Source organism: Pagrus pagrus (assembly GCF_965226575.1).
Source record: "Pagrus pagrus genome assembly, chromosome: 20".
Taxonomy (NCBI): domain Eukaryota; kingdom Metazoa; phylum Chordata; class Actinopteri; order Spariformes; family Sparidae; genus Pagrus; species Pagrus pagrus.
In genome coordinates this window covers 11740193-11747796 of record NC_140207.1, presented here as the reverse complement: position 1 = coordinate 11747796, position 7604 = coordinate 11740193, and positions in this window count along the sequence as shown.

Sequence of the window (7604 nt, the reverse complement as noted above, 5' to 3'; positions counted from 1 at the left end):
TGACGTCTGCTCTTGGAAGGTGAATGTATAAATAAACTCAGAATTATTATTAACTGGCTTCTGGCCTCATCTCATTTTGAAAAAGTGGCCCCCAAGCAAAGCAAGTTGAACGTCCCCCGACAACAAGACAAGACAAACAACTCGCCTGACATTTTGTTTCATTATTCACTTCCACCACTTCTGATTTAATATGAGAGTGGTGTCAATCTTCTCAACTCTCGGCAAAAAAACAATTAAGCACATTTCCCAAAATGTTGAACTATTCCTTTAAAAGTGCACTAAGAACATTTTAATCAAAAAAGACAAACAAACAAACTGACCGTAAAGGACAACACGATTTCATACTTTGTTTATATGTGGCGGACCCTGCCACCTTTCTAGCTTCAGACAGTGTTCTGCGGACCTTATTTTCCTCTGAGAACAGCTTTTTTTATTCAGTTATGAAAAAAATAATATTTCTGAGTTTACATTACCACCTCATTAATATTGTAAATATCAAAATTAAAAGATAGAATTTATTCTCCAAAACTACATATTGCCCCTTTAAGTCCAATCTTGATTTCTACCACTCGTAGACTTCAGGAGAAGCATGGAGCCACAGAGAGGTCAATATTGCCTCGCTGGAACAACCACCTGTGCATCACCACTAAACAATCAATACATGAGAGCGGACACACACGGACAGAGCACACACGTGATTGCAGAGCCGAATGAGCCCGCTGATGGAACAATTAAGAAATGTTGACACAGGAGAAGGCAGGAGATGAGGAAGAAAATAAGGTTTGTGTGTGGGTTCGGTTGAGGATTGCTCTCAGAAAAAGTCGAGCTGGAGTCACATGTGCAGAGTATCTCAGCCGGCAGAGAGAGTAAACAGGGAGCAGGCGAAAATTGAAACTGAGAGCAAGCAGGAGGAGATAGCAGAGGAAACAGAGGCGATGGAGTGTGTGCCTGTGCCCTGATTAAGGCAACCAGTTGCATGCAGGAGCTTGTGAGGGTGTGATAAAAAACTCAAGGTAAACAGAAACTCTGGAAACGTGGAAAGCTCTCATGAAATTGTGGAATAAGTTTTTTCACTTTCTGGGTCTAGATGTTCTTTGTCGGCAGCCTGCTCGAAATGGACGTGTGAGGACAAAGTGTGTAATTAGCAGTCATTATGGCAGCACTGATCAAAGTGTGCGACAATTATACAATATTTAATGGAGCACGTATAGTTCCTCTGACCCCTATAGGAAGAAAATATAATCGGCAAACCTTTACGTGACCATTTCTCTGCACAAGCATGCACATTCTCCTCACAAACCACTCACACGGCAAGTCAGTCCCCATCATCCGTGCCAAGGAGGTAGGGAGGGCTCGCTTAATTGCTCGACAGATTGACAGAATAAGGGGAGCACAGGTGCTGAGGGTCCAGAGTGAGAAAGGTGTGACCGTGCATAGAATGCATTACTTATGCATGCCAACTCCTGATACATTATTGAATGCGTGCGTCTATTTTAAGAGCACGGCTTATCTGCGGCTTGGTACAATTGGAAAGATACAGTACATCCTACAGATTGGATAAAATAATCATTTCATTGGCATAATTTCCCTGAGAATTAGCAGCTTCTCTGGGGAAATCCAGGAGCTTGTGTATTGAGGGAGTTTAACCCATTTCAACTCTCTCCCAGGTAGGCAAGTTGTTCCTCATTAGCTTAGAAAGTAGCAGCCTGGCTGAGACCTGGCTCGCAGATGATAATCAAACGGCCGCATTGTGATGGTAATTCTCAGGAGCGCAGCTTTTGCCCGTCAATCTCGTCCACAGGAGGGGGATCTAAAGACACATTGCAACAAAGCGCTGAAGAGGTGGAGAACGCTCGCTACTGTGCAAACCATCAAGTGTGATCGTGTATGCACTCGTTTTGTGTGCTACTGTTTGAATGAAAGGTATGAAGGTTACTCTTGGGCTTATCAGGTGATCCCTAATTGACTGCACACAGAGAATACATTGAGCTGCAGTTGCTGCATCCTGACTTTTTTTTTTGCACACAGAACATTTGCCTCACTTTCCTTCTGTTCGATGGAGCTTCATCTCAAGCATCTGGATTTTAAAGGTGTCTTCTTGAAGTAATTCACTTTGAGAAGTCCTCTGAAACGTCCCCTTTCCCGTCTTATTTACCGACACTGCATCACCAGCCATCTAGAACTAATTACATCTAATCACGCGGAAACATTTACCTCAAACCCTCAACGCTGCTTATGAATGTCAGTCACGGCGAACACATGAAGAACTCCCTCCTCTCGAGGCCGCCGTTCCTCCTCTTGTTACACCTTATCACAGGGCTGAGATAAGCGCAGCAGGGGGATTCATGGAGACGTGAGGGAGCGCGGGGCAGGGCCACACCTTTTAAGGGTTCGAACATCACCCTTGCATGAACATGTAGAAATTTGCATGCTATCCGGGAGTGCCATGACAGCTGCTGGAGATAAAAAAAGAAGAGGCAAAGTCGGGTCACGTTTTGTTTTAGCTCGAGAGGTTGTTTTGGCGAGAGAACCAGCCGATCAATGTAGAATAACCCTGAAACGAAGAAGAGCTAAAGACACAAAACTCGAGATAAAATTTTGAATTAAATATAAAGTATATACAAAGATATATACATGACAGCCACTAAGTCGGTAGACAGGATTGGCCATTAATCATAGGGGTGGTGATTTGCATCTGCCCAGATGTTGAAATGTCCTTGAGAATGCCGCCGACACCCAAATTGTCAAGGATGTGTGTGTATGGAAGGAAAAAGTTGTTTTGGACGTCAAATATAATCCATTCCTGCCTGAGAAGAAAAAAAGGGAAAAGGTAGGCATGACAAATAAAAATATTCAGGATGAATTCAAATTATAAGATGCTAAATTAGAGGTATGATCTTCTAAATCAAATGGATTAGATAGTTGGTCAAAATAATGAGATTATGGCTCGATCCTAAATCCACTTTTTACCTCTACTCCTCATGTTCGATGACCCATTGCCCCTCAGATCAGAGCTAGAAGAGGAAGTGGAAATCTCCCAGTATAAAATAGGACATCTGACCTGACAGGACATCTCCAATATGCCCTTTTCAGCTGCGGTGATTTCTCTTGCATTCCTGTGGCAACCCTGTTATTTTCACTGTGCCATTTGATGTTTATTTGATGGAGACGGAAAAACATGGATGCTCCCACTTTGGTCACAGCTTCACACTAACAATCAAGTCATCAAATAAAATGAGGTGAAAGGTGAAATACAGCCGTAAGGGGATCCAGTGCAAGATGAGAGCTTATTGGACAGGGCTCTGTAACTCTGTAAGCTCATGGATACGAGCCAGTAAGGGAAGTAACAAAGTACAAATACTTTTTTACTGTACTAACAAGTAGATTACTAGTACATTTTTTAACTATCTTTTATCTTAATCTATTTTTCTGACAACTTTTTGCATTTGCTCCCTACATTTTAACACAAAAATCTGATATTTTCATAACAGGATTGTTACTTTTTATTGCATATGAGGGGAATTATCATTTATTTTTTATTTTGCGTCATTGCACGCCGCATTCCCAACATCACAAGACTAATTTCAACCTATCTGTGCATACCGAGCATGGCAGACATAGCGGGACGAAGCGACTTAAAAGACGGGAACAAATAGAGAGCCGTGATTTTCTAATTTTCTTAATTTTTTGCTGTTTCTTGTGACATGTTACCAACCTAAAATGTCAGTATTTGACGTCCTGGGAATGGCACTCAACAATCAACTACGAATGTGCGTAGTTTTGCCACCTCTGTCAACTGCCCACATTGAGCAAAAGTGATCTAACGAAACTACGCTGAGAATACCTCATAGTTACATGTGACACCCCGCAACATCTAGCAACTGAATTGACTTTAAACGTGTATTTACAAACCAGATGATGAGGATGCGATTTAGAGCATAAAGACGGTGGGAGGACGTTCTTTATGTTTTTAAATCTTTTAATCTTTTCAAGACGGTGGTAGAACATCCCCCACGTGTCCTCAGGTTGTCTTTCAGGAAGTTACAACATTGGCAGGGTAAAAGCACAGGAGCGGAAAAGTCTTATGATTATGCAAAGTAAAATCCAATCTTGATGCAGAGATGACGCGCAGGCCTTTTCCCAGAAGGTGGCCTGTATAAACACAAGCCTTACTTCAGAAAACTGATAATGTCTGAATGAAACCTTCCACTGCTCGGACCAATCAGCTTTACTGTGATTACACAGTATGCTAGAGTTTTCCTGTGTGTGTGTGTGTGTGTGTGTGTGTGTGCTATGATCTGTCACTGGTTGACATGTTTAAAGGGCTTGAACATCTGTCTTGGCCACATTGTGCATTGATTAGCAATCAAGAGTATTAGGCTGTTGATTGCACACACACACACACACACACACACACACACACACACACACACACACACACACACGCTTGTTTTTTTCACCGACCCCTGTGAAGGAGGAACTAGGACCTGACTTCCAAGAACAAGAATGTACACAAACAATGGTGATGTGTGATACTGGCTGCCTTGTGTTCAGAAAAGCAGAAGAAGAAAGAAAAAGATCCTGTGACCTTTCCACCTCGCAGCACCAACATCAACATTGTTTCTCTTTTGCTTCACCGTGTTCACACGTCTGCACAGAAGAGCGCTCTGTGCTCATATTGGTCGACACTGGGACTTAAAAACCAACACACGTCTTTCAGTCTGGATGTCATGAGGCATTCCAGATGTGACGTCCGTTCTCGTCCACTATGATACACTTCTTGGGATAAAACGGCCCATTTTCATTCCCTATAATCGCACTATAATCGAGCTGATTGTGTCTTCTTAAGACGGCATAACCCAAGCATTAACCTCAGCCTTATCTTAATCTACAATCAAGTGTCAATAGTTCAACACTTTGGGAAATGTGCTCATTTCCTTGCGTCTCATATCTAGCTTAGCTAACCAATTTTCTTATGTCACTGTCAGCAAGAAAATTAATATGCCTATTACCCAAAATGTCAAACTATTCCTTATAACCCTGCGGCTACACCATTGTTCATGCAGCCAGTGTGGAGCTTTTTGTGTTACATCTAGTCTTGAACTCATTTCCCACACCGTTTCAGCATCGGTTCCCTCCCAACACATGACCTCTGCACCTCGAAATGGCATCAAATTAACAGTAGAGGCAGCATGTGTATAGAGGACAGGGAGTGACAGAGAGGGGAGGATGATTATCATGCTGCTTTGACACACTGATGGGTGGAATAAAAAGCGGGGAGGCATCGGCGGAGGGAGGAGAGAGGGACAGACTGACAGTCAAGGCGTGCAGCCACCCCTGTCCGTAATCAGCATCTTTATCCATCATCATTAGCCGCTGCTAAACACTGCGAGTGGCCATCACATCTGCTCGTCCACCCACAGACATGCTCAAAGCCTCTCATATCCACTAAGACAAAGGGAAGGAGCAGGAGAGGACTTACTGGTGGCCATTTTAGTCATTGACTTATTTTTGACTCCTCAATCGCGCAGGTGCAGAGCAGCAGAGACTTTGGAAACTAAAAGTTGCAGGAGCCATCACTCATGCATGTATCTTCTCCCTTCTGAGACCTGCTGATAAACATGCAAATGCTGCATCGCCTTCATTTCCCCCCCTCCCTCTGATGTGTCATCCCCAACTAGCAGGTGAGCGGCGCAGTTAAACCCTCCCTCCTCCGCCTCTCACTCACGGATGGGCTACTTCATTTTTAAACCTCACTGCTCACTTCGATCTGATTACACATGTTCCATCCTGCACTCCCAATAAATGCACGCAGACACAAAGGAGGAGAGCACCTGTTTGTGCTTGCACAGACATGCACTCATCAGACTCAGACATGCCACGCAGCAAGCAATATAATCCCCAAAGCGCATGGACGTGTCCATCCAGGCATATATGCATATAGCGGCACAGCATACATACTGAATGAGTAGAGTTTAGAAGACGGGTGGGAGGAAGTAGAAGACAAACGCAGTTAACATCAGTTGTATAGCTTGTTAGAGGTCTTTTTCTGGTTTCGCTCCGCCAGAAGCAGGAGTCTTAAAGGTGCTATATCTAACACAGTATTTGACCACCTGTTGAATTCATACTCCAAACACACTGGGGTCAGCAAAACACCAAAAATTTGTAAGAAACAAGGAAATTCCTTTGCCAAAGGGAGCATTATAACTGCTGTTTTCTTACCAGTCTAGAAGAAATGTTGTGAGTTCAGCGTCAAACGTCCTCCCCTCACCCACTGACAGCTGCCTCTCGTGATCGAAATCAACACTTATGTTCTTGCTTATTTTTCTGTCACTCCTTTGTCATCAAACATGGTTTCTTGCTGGAAGTAGGTGATGGTGCTGATAGCGATCGCTCGCCAAGAGCTTCGGCCATTGTTGTGTTTCCTGTTCCATTCATTGATTATCTGTCCTTAAACCGAAAACCAATCGCGCTTGTGCTCTGGTTAGGGTTTAGGGACGAAAACCACTTGGTTAGGCTGAAGAAAACACCATGTTTTGGCTTAAAGTAGCTGCTTTTGTTGCCACAAACATGTCTGGAAATTGTCATGAGGTCTGCTTAAAAAATATCCACTGATTTCATGCATATAAATGTTGAAACACCATCTCGAACTGTGGTCACTGGCTGGGCAACCTTTCCCACCTATACCTCAAACACCATCTCCTCCACCTCCAGATGAACCAGATGCTACAGTGAATCACTATCGCCTCTCGAGGCACATCAAACATCAAAACTGGTATTTCTTCACATTCTGCTGATCAATTCTCACAAATCAGTGGTTCTCAAACTGTTTCAGCCGTGTCTTCCTTTGGTTACCTTGCAAGACAGATGGATTTTTCAAGATCCATTTTGCATCCATTTCGTCGAAGCTAGGGTGTGACGAAAGAAGCAACTGTTTGCTTGAAGACAGCAACAGCGGCTCTGAAAGAAATTAGAGTATATGCTGCTATACTGTAGCATCAGTTACTGTATATCAGGACTGTAGAGAAATGTTACCCTGCAGGCTGTATGATCTGTGTCACAGTTTCGTCTTGACTGACACATTTCCCTGATTACTGTACCGTCGCCCCTTTCTCATTTCCTGCTTGTCAAAAGAATTACTTAACATTTTTCTATGTAGCTTGAATCTTAAAAAGCTACATGAAAGACACATGAAAGCACTTTTGTTTGTATCCATCATTCACACATTAATCAGATCCATTCAGCTTTAGTTCTGCTCTATATTCCCCCTCTGTCATTCACAAGACCCCCTGCAGTGCCACCAATCCCTCTCTCCCACGGTGGGCCCGCCAGCAGTCTGAGAACCGCTGGGCTAGAAGTTTAAATTAAATGAGATTGGATTTAATGTATATTCCCATGATGATGAATTTTAATGTTTTGTGAACTGCTTATAGAAAAGAAATATGGGAATCTAATATGCTGGTAAAAGATTTACTGCACCATCATAAACAAAATATATTGTAATTGAGTTTGCTTGGCTGGTTCAAAGAAAAACAAATCATCCAATTTCTTCAGAGCACCAGAAGAATCCTTCAAAATCACCTGACCTTTGACCTTAAATGAAA